The sequence below is a fragment of the Excalfactoria chinensis genome, chromosome 3 (genome assembly GCF_039878825.1).
Source record: "Excalfactoria chinensis isolate bCotChi1 chromosome 3, bCotChi1.hap2, whole genome shotgun sequence".
In the NCBI taxonomy this organism is placed as follows: domain Eukaryota; kingdom Metazoa; phylum Chordata; class Aves; order Galliformes; family Phasianidae; genus Excalfactoria; species Excalfactoria chinensis.
In genome coordinates, this window is record NC_092827.1 from 26,335,981 (window position 1) to 26,350,080 (window position 14,100).

The window sequence follows — 14,100 nt, forward strand, 5'->3', positions numbered from 1 at the left end:
TTTTTCTCTCTGCTTGACATGCTGACTTGGAAAGCCTTTGTGATGTTGCTTTATGGGGTTTTTGTTTGTTGTAGTTTTTTAAACAGTCTCCAAAGTTTAGGGCAAGGTAATAGTATGAACTAATAAGGAGGCTGCAGAGTAAGTATAAAAAGAACAGCAACTGATAAGAATTCCAGTAAGAATACTCTTAGACCAAAAATACAGTTGGAAAATTAATATAATTTAAAGTTTTGTTGGCATCAAGAATAAATATGGGCATATACAGCAATGTTACAAATGCCAAATTGAATGAAATATGCTATCTATAATGCATGCAGCTGATGATAGATTACTTCTCCTTCATGCTGTACTATAGAAGTAGAGATTGAAAGATAATTTATTAGTTTGGCTGATTGGACTGAGAGAATTCAAGTGCCTTTGTCCGATGTGTATAATTTCTTCAAGCAGAAGCAGTGGTGCCATGTGCTTCATAAGTCACTTATCAGCAAACTGAAAAAAAAAAGAAAACAAAAGAAACTGTAATAAATCAGAGTTTACTCTGTGGCTTTTGTGATTTAACACTTTGAGAAATGTAGTTTGCATAAGCTATGCTGTCAGGCATTTCTCCCAGTGACTAAAATTGTACTTACAAAAATATATTTGTGCTGATTCAACTGTGTCTAGGCTGGGGCTTTGGTATTTAATGATGTCATAAAAAGTATCAACCCCTTCCCCCACCTCATTCCTCAATTTTTAGCTTACCTACCTAAAAGTAGTTTATGGGCTTTTGTAAAGCTCCCTGGTGTTTTTTATTATTACACTAGTTTTTCATTTGTTTCCAGTTGGTTGTGAAAGACAGTGCATCCAGAGGAGGGATGCAAGAATGATCCAAGGGATGGAACAGCTCTCTTACAAGAACTGGCTGAGAGAGTTGGGGCTGCTAGCCTCTGAGGTGACCTGATAGCAGCAGCCCTTCAGTATCTAAAGGGGATAGACTCTTCAGCACGGTCTGTGGTGACAGAACAAGGGGATGTGTCTTCAAGGTTAAAGAGGGTAGGTTTAGGTTGGATACAAGGCAGAAGTCTTTTACAGTGAGGGTGGTGAGGCACTGAAATAGGTTTCCCAGAGATGTGGTGGATGCCCTATCCCTGGAGAGTTTCAAGGCAAGGCTGGATCAGGCCCTGGGGAACCTGATATAGAAGTGGTGTCCTTATGTTATTCATTGTGGGGGAGTTGAACTTGATGGCCTTTCAGGATCCCTTCCCACTCTAAGGATTGTATTATTCTATGATATGCTCCTGGTGAATATTATGGAAGAACTGCTGGCTGTAATGTGAAGTGAGAAGTCCATGTCAAACCTTGCGCTCAGGCCTTTGTTGTGCTGGATGTACTTTCCCTGGAGTATAGTGCCTGCAATTTTAGCATTAAGTTATCGATGTAGCTCAAGATTGACATCTAGCAGCTGACATCTGCAGGACTGATAGATAATGTGGGTAAAGGTACTACATGGAAATGGAAACAAATCTTTTGTGGAAGGAGAGATTTTTTTGTTGTTGTTGTGTTTTGTTTTGTTTGGTTGTTTTTTTTTGTTTTTTTGTTTTTTTTTTGTTAAGTTTTAGTTACTGGGTGCTGAGAATAGGAGGTTAACATAAGAAGATTACTATATGAACAATATATGTGATAAAGGTGATAGCTCATATGAATCATCACATGGACACTGGTAGAAAGTGTACATACCACAATGGGACCAAAAATAAGTAGAGTTGATGTAGGAGTAGTTCAGTAATAAAACTGCATATGATTAATGTCTGAAAATGGTAAATACAAGGAATGCTATCAGGCAATGCAGTCAAAAATGGGCACAGGCTTTAACATGATTTCTTATTTTTCATAAATTAATTCCCTTTCCAGAGAAATTTCTTTAAATTTAGGAAGTGGTAAATGACTGTAATAGTACATTACCAGGAAATTACATAAGCTTGAGACTTGTTTGTTGTGAAAATACTAAGAGGAATACAAAAAACGCTTTGTGATTAGAGATAGCTGATATGATTTCATGGAAAGTCATGACTCATTAAATGGTTGGAGTTCTTGATAGTTCTGGAGAGTTAAAAAACAGCCTTACTTCATTGCTTTGGTTCTCACTACTAATGTGAATCCATATAATAACTAAGATTACAATTTTTTAATTTTTTTTTTTTTTAATAGTACCCTAATGGTTAATATTGCAATTAATTGAAACTTCTTTAAATAGCTTGATTTTTGTTCTCATGCAGTCATAGAATGACTTGAGTTGGAAGGGACCTTAAAGACAATCTAGTTCCTGCCCCCCTTCCATGTGCAGGGTTGCCACCAGCTAGATCAGGCTGTCCTGGGTCCCATATGACCTGTCCTTGAATGCCTCCAGGGATGGAGCATCCACAGCTTTGCTGGGCAGCCTGTGCCAGAGCCTCAGAGAACTCTGCCTCCAAGTAAAGATTTCCCCTCTTTTAGTTTAAAGCTATTCCCCCTTGTCCTATCACTATCAGACTAGGTAAAAAGCCACTCTCCCTCCTGCTCATGGGTTCCTCTTAAGTACTGGAAAGTGTAAATATGTACAAAAGTAAATGTGTATTTCACTTGTAGACTCTGCTATTAGAAATATCTGTTTTTTTTGTTTTGTTTTTTTTTTTTTTTTACTTGAAGAATATAGATTCTCTTAACATTGGATACTTAATTCTATTGTCAACCAGGTAATTTAATAGTGATATTATTTATGTTATTTTGTCATAAGGCTATGACTAAGCTAAGTATTTTCTTTTCAAAATTTGGAAAATGTTATTGGAAAAAGCTTACATGGTGTAATTTCTTACTGTGTAAAATATTAGTGATATTTTTGTTACTGTTACAAGTCTTTCACATTTTAGACTGTGATTTGTAGTAGATAATTTAGTGTTCATGGAGTTTTAATCAGCAGTAAAGATTTTAGTCTCAGCCTTCTATGAAAAAAAAAATTAACTTTTATTTTAGTTCTGTTAATTTCACACAGATGAGGCACAGATGATTCAATACGAAATAAAGCTGCAGCTAATGGAATAACTTGCATAGTTTTAATAAAAGGTTTTTTTCAGAGTGGAGCCTGTACTGTTTTGAGAAGTTTGTAAATACACAGTACTTCCATCTTAGTTATTTGGATATAAGGCATCTGGCCTGTGTCCCCAGCCTGAAAAGGGCTCCCTATAACACCCAGTGTTATTTCAATCTGTGTTTGGTGTTAGCGTTTTTTGTTGGCTTTTTATTTTTTTTATTTTTATTATTTATATTTTTAATGTGACGCTTCAGAAAAAGCTAAGTAAAGGAGAGAATGCTCCTGTTTCATTTATCCACAGTGGCCACCAGTTCAAGTCTCCTTTCAGTGCTTCTGTATCAGGTCTAGTGCAAGACCCTGTCATTGTTTCAGCTTTTTTGGTTTCTCTCCTAGTCCTTTAAGGGTAATACCTGGCCATTTCCCAGCTGGGTCAGATAGTCACAGGGTTGGCAAGTTGCAAGTCCTCAGCCCATCCCGTTAAACATAGTTATGACTCAGCAGATAGCAATGCAATGTTGATTTTATTTAGCTTGCTATATTTTAACCCCATTTAATCTGCAACTTGCCAAAATCTCATTGTTACAGAAAGTGTGAGTCGTAGGACAAATTGTGAGTATTTCATGTTGGTTGTTGTTGTTTTTAATTCATTTGACTTCAATTAGACAACTCATTTCTGAGTCCTGGAACTCCAGAGAAGTATTCATCTCCAGTTTATTAAAATTCTATTAGGTTTTTCTGTGTGGCGCACATTCATATTGATCTTTATTTTCAGATTCATTCACTTAAAATCCATGAATATTAGAAGTTTTTACAGACTGTAAAAGAACTCATTACCCATTTATCCTTCAAATTATAAGTTGAACACTGGGTTTAAATATTCATAGACTAGACATGTCGCATGTGGGGGGTGTTAAAGCAAAGGCATGTTCTGTCTCTGTACCTTCACACTTGCAGCTGACAGAGCTACTTATTTCGGGTCAGTCCTCTGGTATCTGGTATCATTAACCTTTCCTATTCCAATCTCTTCTGTTAGTAATACAATCTTCACCCCTCATGCTTTCTTTTTTGTGGAGAATTCTGATGGACAGGCGTATCCATCTAAAACAGTGTCATAGGTTGCAGTATCTTTAGTATTGCCTGTGCCTTTTTCAAAAGCACTACAGCATGGCCTGCTTGTGGCTGCAGCCAGGACTGAATTTATTAGTAGGCTTTACTGCATGCTGAGGAGGAGGATAGTTATCAAAGCAATTATTTGAAGTGGTTAGGAAAAAGAATGTCCTTTCATTTCATTCAGCTTTATTCCACACAGAATTCCTTTTAGTTCTCCCTTTCCACCACCAACCAACATATTATGTTCACCGTGACCACCAATCACAATTTTTGTATTATTGACCCTGGCCTGTCAGATGGTTTGTCTTACCTCATCTCTCAGGTTGTCTAGGAACTGGCAACATGTACTAGGAAAGGAAGGGGTGAACCTATTTCAAGTATAATCAGTAACTCGCTTTGCTGGCACTTGTTCCACTGATTCACTGCTAAAATCTAGCATCAGTTTGGGATGGAAGTGAGGGAGATTAAATGGATAGAAATTGAGTTATAAAGAAGCAACACGTTTAGGTTGGAAGCACAAGGTCTTGCAGGAATATGAGGTAACTCTCACAGTACTAGCGAGTGAAGGATGGAATGCAAGTTTCTTAGAGTGAAGCCCTTCTTGAACAGATTAACTCTACAAAACTAGAAAGACTGGAATCAGCTATTCTGAAATCGGTATCTCTAGATAGTGATGCAAATTTCTGTATAGCACTGGTAAATTGGCTGTGAAAGCTTTCAAGGAAAAATGGATGGTTAGCTTTCTACCTCCTCTAATGAGGAATATCTAAACATGTCTAGGTCAGGGAAACAGGAACATGGTTCCTTTTTTCCTCACTCTACTCCAACGTATGATGTGCGTCATCTGTTTTACTTCAATGTGGGAAGCATGTAACAATGTGTGCAGAATAATTTTTGCTGCCAGTTGACTCTCAGAGGCTACAGTAATTATTTTTTTGTTTGATGTCTTCAGCGTTTCTTGCTCAGCTGAACAACTGAAGTTCACCATAGATAACTGTATTTAACATTAAAAAGTTAATCTCTCATTCAATTTAAGGACTGCGAAGTAATACATTTTTAGTAACTAGATCTGTTGTCTTTGTTCCGTTTCTGGGAGCAAACTAGAGGGACTAAATTAGCTATAGAGATGTTCAAGAAATGCCTAAATAAAGACATGGGTAGATGTAAAAATAAGTATGTAAAGTTGTTTTAAAAGTACTTGCGTTCGTATTCTCTTCTCTTGAATGTTACCATAACTGGAGGGGCAGGGTAGGAAGTCTACCAGAACTGGATTTTAGAATATTTGGCATAACAAAACAACCTTGAGAGGTCATGTAAAAAATGTTAAAAAGCTTGATATAAAACATGAGGGAAACTTCAATCTTTGCCATTCTTTTAGGTAGTTCTTAGTTTTAAATTTTGAACAAACCCCACATAGGTAATGGACAGTTCATTATATTTCTTCAAATTCAACCATTCATATTTACCTTGAGAAACAAAAACTTTGTTCAGTTTTTGTGTATCACTCACAAAAAATAAGTCAGGCTCTGAGTACTTCTCATATAGACACTATCAGTTTACTAATATGGCTCTGAATAAGGAAGGCATTTAAGATTTCTGAGACATTCATACTGGACAGAAAGACGTGTTTGTATACGTGAACCAGTTAGATTATTATTATTATTATTATTATTTTTCCCAACATTTAGCTACAGAAAGGAAGAATAAGATGTATACCTAAGAATAACATTATTCCTCACAGGTGATGATAAGTGTGCAAAAGAACAGTTTTCTTTTGAGTTACTTTGTATTTTCTAAGTGGCTTCACAGTGGTGAAGAGATGGATACTGCTACTGGAGGAATCTTTACCTAACTCCTTTTTAACTTGGATATGTGAACAGATTTAGCATCTTTGGGATACAGGGACATGTTCTATGAAAGGGCACTTTGTGTTTGTAAAATTGCTGTCTTCACAGGAATCTAATAGTGTTGGATGCATGCATCTTCTGAATGAAACATCCTTGTGAGGAGGGGCAGGTGGAACTGAAGATATCAATTACTGATGCATCAGTATCAGCTCCAGGGGTGTCACCACACTTCCGCAGCTATGAGCACATATATATATATATATGAAGCATTGGGATGGAAAAACAAACTGGAACAACAGAGAGTGGATTTGGTTGCTTTCTGCTACCAACATTAGAAAGTCTCTGCATGTTTCTTTGTCAGTAAGTGTTGCTGAAAGATTGAAATCCAATCTGATTTGAGTGGCACGAGGCAGAGGGACAGCAGAAAGAGTCATGGAATTGCATGAGTAACAGAAAGCATATTTTGGGAAAATGTGGAATTTTCAGTTCCTCAGATACCAAAAGCAGTATGTTTATTTATTTTTCTCAGAGACAAGTAATCTCTAAGAAAATCTCAAAGAAAAACAAATAGTCAATATAAGACCTGAGCAAATCATATAGATTGACTTCAGTCTTTCTGAATCACAAGTAACTATGCTGTTTGATGTTGAATTAGCTCAAAAGTGTCTGGAGGAACTGCACAATATATATTTCCTTTACTGACTTTGCACATAAGAAGACAACTTACTGCAGTACATACATTGGATCCAATCCGTTGCATTGTTTTTTCTTGAGTCAATGCCAGTGCAGGTGTGGGAGGATAACTCAGGCTATGAGGTCTTTTGAGTAAAATTTTAGCTTGTTCAACTAGTCAGGCACTGGCTTTCATCTTTTACCTTCTTCAACTCTCATCGCCATGTTCACTGGTTGTCATTTTTTGTCACCCTGTGTTCCACTAACATGAAGAGGTGTTTACTGCATGCAAAAAGGTATTGTATTTTTGAACTGGAAACATGCTGTTTGAAAAAAATATTTTATAGTTTTTGAAACTATTTAATCATCTTTTTACTATCTTAGTATTTATTAGTAAGATGTTATATCTCTTATATTGGGTTACATTTGTTTTCCAGGCAGAAGGAAAGTTCACTGTATTACTCTCAGACCTATTTGATTCTTAAAACCCAAAGTGAACAAGGCAAGTGTATTTATGACTGCATTAGAAGTTTTAAAAGTTGTTTTCCACAAGATAAGACTACAAAAGCCAAAATACTGATTTAAATTTTCTCCAATCTTTATCAGCCTGCAGAATTCTACTTGGGAAAATGAGGAAAAAAAAAAAAAATGTTGTATTTTGCATTTCTGTTGTTATGTTACCACTTCTAAGGCTGTAGCTATTGCTACTTCTAGATGTTTTTCCAGACAAATTAAAAAGTTCAAAAATTGACCAAACTTGAAAACAGACATAGATTGTTACCATAACTTATTTAAAATCATTGGAAGACTAGCTTTTGACTCTATTAGAACAAAGAGTTCACTGCTAGTTCGTATAAATTAGGTAACAGAATACTACTGGAAACACTAGGGGAAACATTTTCTGGGCAGGCCTAATAGGTTTTATATTTCTATTTCAAACAAATTTATTTATTTATTAATGTCCTTTAAAATCCCATATTAATGATGTGGGCTTTCAGCAAAAATAAATAAACGAATAAATAAAAATCTCTACCACCTATATTTTAGAAGTGACGGTTAATCTACCTGTTCAGAAGACAAAAACAGAAACATGCTAAAGTTTATAAAATTTTAGGTAAATCTCTTTTCTCAATGATAAAATAATTTGCAGCTTTTCATTCAGTGGTATATTTTCTGAGTGGGTTGTCCTCTGCCTAAGTAATTAATAACTCTTAAGCTGTCTGAATAGTTTCCCTTAAGTTGCATCATATAACGTGTCATATGAAAACAACTTGAGGCCTGATGTAACATGAAACTGTGTAGCACATCTTAGTGTGATTTGAGGAAGATGGATTGGAGGGAAATTATTTCTTATTTTGGGTGACAAACAGCTGTTCTTTTATTTGTGAAGAATTTACAATACCCTTTCTAGGCAGATATTGGCAAATTGTTCTAGGTAGTTATTTCCACCTTCTATTGTACTACTAAAGTTAGGCAAAAATGAGAATCAAGAATGTAGTAATTTGATATAAAAATACTCAGAATAATATGGACTCTTTTTTTTTTTTTTTTTATTTTAACTGAATTGGTTTGCTTTTTTCTTCATAACTGGTCTCATCTTGAGTTCCTTTAGCAAACACAAAAAGGCAGAGACTTCAGTGTCTCAGATAATGTGGTACTACATAAATCATCACCCGTGATAGGAAAGTTGTTTAAACTAACTCCTTGAGCTCTGGTCTCCAAATTATTGTAACACTGTCATGTTACAGTGACATATAACAGGTAATGGTATATGTCAGCTGGAAAAGATATGACTTGCCATAAACTCTAAACATCTCTCACTTCAATCTCAGGAAATGTAAGTTGGCTCATCTTTCTCTTCCTGGAAGATATTCAGCAGGCTGGAGGTTTCATTGATACTTGTAAATACGGAAGTTTGTCATATACTGTAGTATATTCTCATTCGATACGGAACAATTAGAGTTCATAAGATTTAAAAATAGATGCTACTTTTCCATTAGTGCTTTTATAAAAATAAAAGCAAAAGGTAAATAAAGGATTGCCTTACTAAATCTGATATGGGTAACTCAATGCTGCTTTACTAAGATAGAACTAAAACTGTTTATAGCTCAGTGAATACACAGTTAATTCATTCATAATTACTTCATTTAGTTTGGGAGCAGTAGGAGAACCAGATGGTTTCAGAGATTTTCAGAACTTTTGAGGAAACAAATGAATAAACAAGTATTTTTGCCAAAAATCTACCAATACTTGATCATGACAAACATTAGAGGGTATGCACAAAAATGATTGCTAAGTTCATGTAAAATACTTTTCTAATAATCTAATAAAGTATGGTCTGTGCTATACTTGCACCACAGCACTTGTTTTAACAGAAAATTATAGCTGAATTTGTTCAGATAAAAGATGGAGAATGCAACAAAACCCTTTGCAACTAAGGGTATGCAAGCTCTGATAGAGTGGTGCATGTACGGTGCTGTGACACCACTGTGTATTTATTACTAGTCTTTATGTTATCTGCCTGATGCTTCAGCCTGTGGAATATCATGAAGAACCTGTCTACCTGAATTTATAACATATCTACATTCTTGTATTATTAGCAATTTTCCTTCTTGTTTTCTTTTACCTCCCCAGTCCAGCAGCTAGATTTTCTGTAATTCACAGTACACCTCAATCTGGCAAGCTAGGGTGGTAAAAATTCAGTTCATGAGTTCAGTTCATGTGCTGTAATTCCTGCAATTGTTTTCAGCAGTTTCCACCAAGGGTGTGCTTTGCTTTGAGAACAGAGTGCTCCATTCATCAACTTTCCTTTTTTCATTATATACTATTGACAATGCAAACTGAGAGAGAAATCAAAACTGTCTAAATTCCACCCAACATATAATTTAGTCAGACTTCAGGCGCCTCAGGGAATGATTCAAAATGTCTGTTCTGAAACACCACCTAACCCCTGGTGGCACCAAAAGTGAATCATTTAGGTACAGAATTTTCCTAGGCATCTGGACAAAAGCACCACAGCCGAAGCAGCCAGGCATTTAGCTCCCACCCAAATTTCATGTTAGCTTCGAAGTGCATAGAGATGCTTTGACTCTGCCTGTAATCCCAGAGGTGCCTAAGCCATTGTCTATGCTTAAATTGCACATAATGAACTTGGACAGCACTGAATTCAACAGTCCCTGTAGTCACAACCAGCTTCAGTGTAGAAGAGGGAAGAAAGGTCCATTAAGCGGTCTTGAAGGTTAAAGTAGGCCAGGTCATCCAGGAATAATACCTGATTTGAGTTGTCTTAAACTGAGGAAGCCCAATAGGAATGGAGGAACTTGGTCTTGTCTCAGTGTTAAGGATGTTTCCTGTGAAAGTTTTTCTCTCAGTTTCGGTCATGCAGATAATTCAAACAGTACTGTCCAAAAAACCCTGTAAGCATCCCCTGGATTGGAGATCATATTTACATGTTTATTTTAACCTGCATACTCTTTTGCCTTCTTCTTCATATAGGAATTTAGATGTTTTCTGATTACTGCTCATGTTTCTGCAATGATGGAGCACGTTTTGGATCTTTCTTAAGACCTGTTATTTCCCTTACTGCTTTTGACTTAGATAGCAGAAATTGTTAACCTAAGTTAATGGTCTCTATATTTGTAATTTACATCTGTAGACTCTGAGGTGAGTTTAGTTCAGGTTTCTTTCACCCTTATTCTCTCCTATTTTTTCTGTTGCTCTTTTCTCTCTTCTACACAGAATAGAGTAAGTACTCTGAGGAAATACTTATTCATCTGTGGACATGTGGAACAACTTGATTTTGTCTTTTTCATTAATGTTTAATGCTACTTCTTTATCGTTTTCACCCTGCGTGCGATGCCTCGTTAGTTTTTCATGGCAATCCTGTTTAAATGTTGACAGATGCATCTAGGTGAAATGGTATATTAAACATTCAAAGACCGAAGTTCAAGTTCAATACTCTGAGATTTTTTATTATTTTTTTTTCTTTTCTCATTTTTCTGTAAGAGATTTTATATTGATGTTTCTATTCCAGCTTTTTTTTCCCTGTTGTCAGTTGTTATTTTATATTCATTGTTTAGAACGTATACATCCTATTTGTATTTCTGAAAAGTCTAAAACTGAGCTTATTTTATTTTATTTTATTTTATTTTATTTTTTTTTAGTTTTTAGAGTAAAAAATATAATGGGAGGAATACTGAAATTTTCCTATACTATCTTAGGGATCATCTGTACCTATGTAATTTCAAAGCTAGTTGCATGATTTTTGTTTTATTACATTCAGTTCAAGTCATTCAAGGAATAAGAACCTAGAGGAAATTGCATATAGTAGTAGGTAGCATGCTTGTTTTCTAGGTATTTTACCATTTGTTTTTTTTACCTCATGGCATTCACTAGCTGACTGGAGGGTTGAATGTAAGGGACTTATTTTAAAGCATCTTTTAGTGACTTCGGTAAGCAAGGTTTCTTCACCCTGCTAAACAATGAAAACACTAATCAAATAATAAAAATATTGTTTCTAATCAGTTTGGGCTTCAGTATACAGTAGTTCTATATAAAATATGTGGTACTTAGCATTGTGCTGTGCAGGTAACTGTAAAGCATAGTCTTAGCCTGTCTTCTGTGCCATGAGTAGTATTCTGTGTAGTATATTATCTGTATTCTGTATAGTATACCTGTAGTATAGGTTTATTTAACAGTATTGACTTGCTGTTTGTTTATATCACTTCTAACCATGCTGTAATAATTTCATTTAGTAATCTAAAATTATTTGCAACATTTCATAGCATCTAAATTGAAAATAGTGAGTGTATTGATGACAGTGCTGCCATTCAGAAAGATCTCACAAACTGGAGAAATAGGCTAGTAGACACCTCATGAAGTTCAGCAGAAGCAAACACAAAGTCCAGTGCCTGTGAAGGACTCTCTCCATAGCACATTACATGCTGAATTAATGTCTGGTCAGATAGCACCCCTATAGAGCTGCAGCCTGTGTTGAGTGCCTTCTAGTGAAAAGGCTAACTAAAATTTTAGCTATCCTAGGAAGATAGGATCATTGAATCGTTAAGGTTGAATAAGACCTCTAAGATCATTAAGTAAAACCATCAACTCATCACCACCACAGCAACTAGTTACTTGGGAGGTAGACACCTATCTCACCACAACCTCTTTTCATGTAATTGTAGAGATATATAGGGTCTCCCCTGAGCTTCCTGTTCTCCAGATTAAACAAGTCCAGCTCCTTCAGCTGCCTCTCTTAAAACTTGTGCTTCAGACCCTTCACTAGCTTTGTTGCCCTTCAGTGGGTATACTTCAGGGCCTAGAAATCTTTCTTGGGGTTAGGAGCCCAAAACTGAACACAGTACTCAAGGTGTGGCCTCAGCAGTACTGGGTGATGGTAACTTCCCTAGCATTGATGGCTGCACTATTTCTGATGCAAGCCAGGATGCCATTGGCCTTTCTGACAGCCTGGGCACACTGCTGGCTCATGTTCAGCCAGCTGTCGACTAACACCTCCAGATTAGGTCTGGTCGGTCACAGAAAGAGATCACTGTCACTTGTGAGACTGCACCAGAAGTCTGGTGTCCAATTTAGTGCTTCCCCAGAGAGGAAAGCGGAGAAGAGCTCACTGGGGTGAATCCAGTGGGAAGCCCAAGATTGTTGCAGGGCTGGAACCCATGGCATGTGAGGAGAGGCCAGGGGAGATGGACTTGTTCAGTTTGGGGGAGAGGAGCCTTGGGGATCCTCATTGCTCCCTACATCTGAGTTATGGAGAGGCCAGGAACAGACTCCTGTCAAAGGTTCACAATAAAACATCAGGAGGCAGTAGGCAAAAGTTATAGCAAGTAAAATTCCAGATGTTGGTTAAAATAAGATAAATTCACTTTGTGCATGGCTAGGCACTGGAACACATTTCCCAGAGGGTGAGTAAAATAGTCTATGTCAATGGAGACTTCCAAAGCTCATCTGGACAGAGCTCATCGTAAGCAGAGCAAATTTTCAAGTTCCACTGCTTGGAGTAGGTGACTGGATCCATTGGCCTCCTGAGCTAGTAAATTATTTTGTTAATCCATCTAAATTAATCCTTGGCTTATTTCTACTTATTTCTTACCTTCTTCAGTTGTCTTCACTGAAATTAGAGTAATGCCACTGGGGATTTGTTTAACCTTCTGTATTTTTCTCATTTTTCTCAAAGCAATTTTCTCTATCAGATCCAATGGTGCGTCAACTCCTACTCTCCTTAATAGTGCTGATATATGAGAACTTTTCTGTTTCCAAATAATCTGATAAAAATTTCACATAGATTACTTTATTTGCACTCTCACAGGACATTTTTAAAGAATATTCTGAAAGAAACAGAATTTTAGAAGACTAATGCTATTATTTGTTTAGATAAAACTCTTAAGTGTCAGGCTTGCAGTAATAGGAGACAAGGGAAAAGAAGTGTTCCATATTTACTAGAATACCTAGCATGTCCAGAAATTACTTCCTTCGGTTTCGTAGTCATGTCATACCAACCATGGTTTCTCCTTCTTTCATTTGATGAAGACTTCTGTTTATTTCCCTCCTGCAGTTGTTTGCCCTTTGCCCATTAATAAAAACTCCCACGTGTCTTCTAATAAAGAACTTAACTGAGAATGCTAATTGCTTTTGGAGAGCTAAACAGATGCTCCTACAGCCAGATGTCCTGTGTAGATTACCGCTGTAAACCTGAGCTGCCGTGTCCTCAGCCTGCCCATGACGTGGTAAACCATAGGGCCAATCTGACATCTAGATGGTTTACTGAGATGCGCTTGTGTTTTAGTAATGTTCAGTGTAAGAAATCTTAGATATTCCCCATGCCATAAAGAAAGTACAGAGTAGGATGAAATCTAGATTTAAGTACTGCAAATCCTGTTTGCTTCTGCCTTGCCTTTTGACAATGAAACATCTGTAACTGTGCAACAACCCATATGGGTCCGCTGACAATGTGGGAGAGCAGCCAATTTGGTCCTGGGATCAAAACAGGAATCAGGTGAAGGAAATATGCCAAAGAAATGTAATTCCTAACATAAGGGACTTCAAGGAGGTGTTAGTCCATAAAGAAGCTATTTGGGAGGATTTAGAGCAGGCCTCTCTTGACAGAAGGCATTTTTTCCTGATCTCCTAAGTGAACTGAAATGCACTACCTACCAGGAGGGTGGTGCAGTTATTGTCTTGTCAGCTGGTGCTTTCCTCTTTCCTATAGCACATTACTGTGTAATTATAATCCCATTTGTGGTTTTATTTACTTCAAATGATCAGGGGATGAAAACCAGAGTAAATTCTTTTGCTGAGTGGGGCCCTCAAGTTTCCTCCATTCTGATCCATTACATACCTTTTGTAGTGTAGTTAGTTGGGCGACACAGAGTGTTGCTGTTCAACAAACAGCATTGTTCCAGATGTAAA

The 14,100-nt window shown here is 36.7% G+C and overlaps 1 protein-coding gene across 2 annotated transcripts in view; it reads left to right on the forward strand.

The window, feature by feature from the left end:
- COL19A1 (collagen type XIX alpha 1 chain) overlaps positions 1-14,100 on the forward strand; it is a 181,761-nt gene that overhangs the window by 16,663 nt on the left and 150,998 nt on the right. The gene's annotated exons all lie outside the window — the stretch shown is intronic.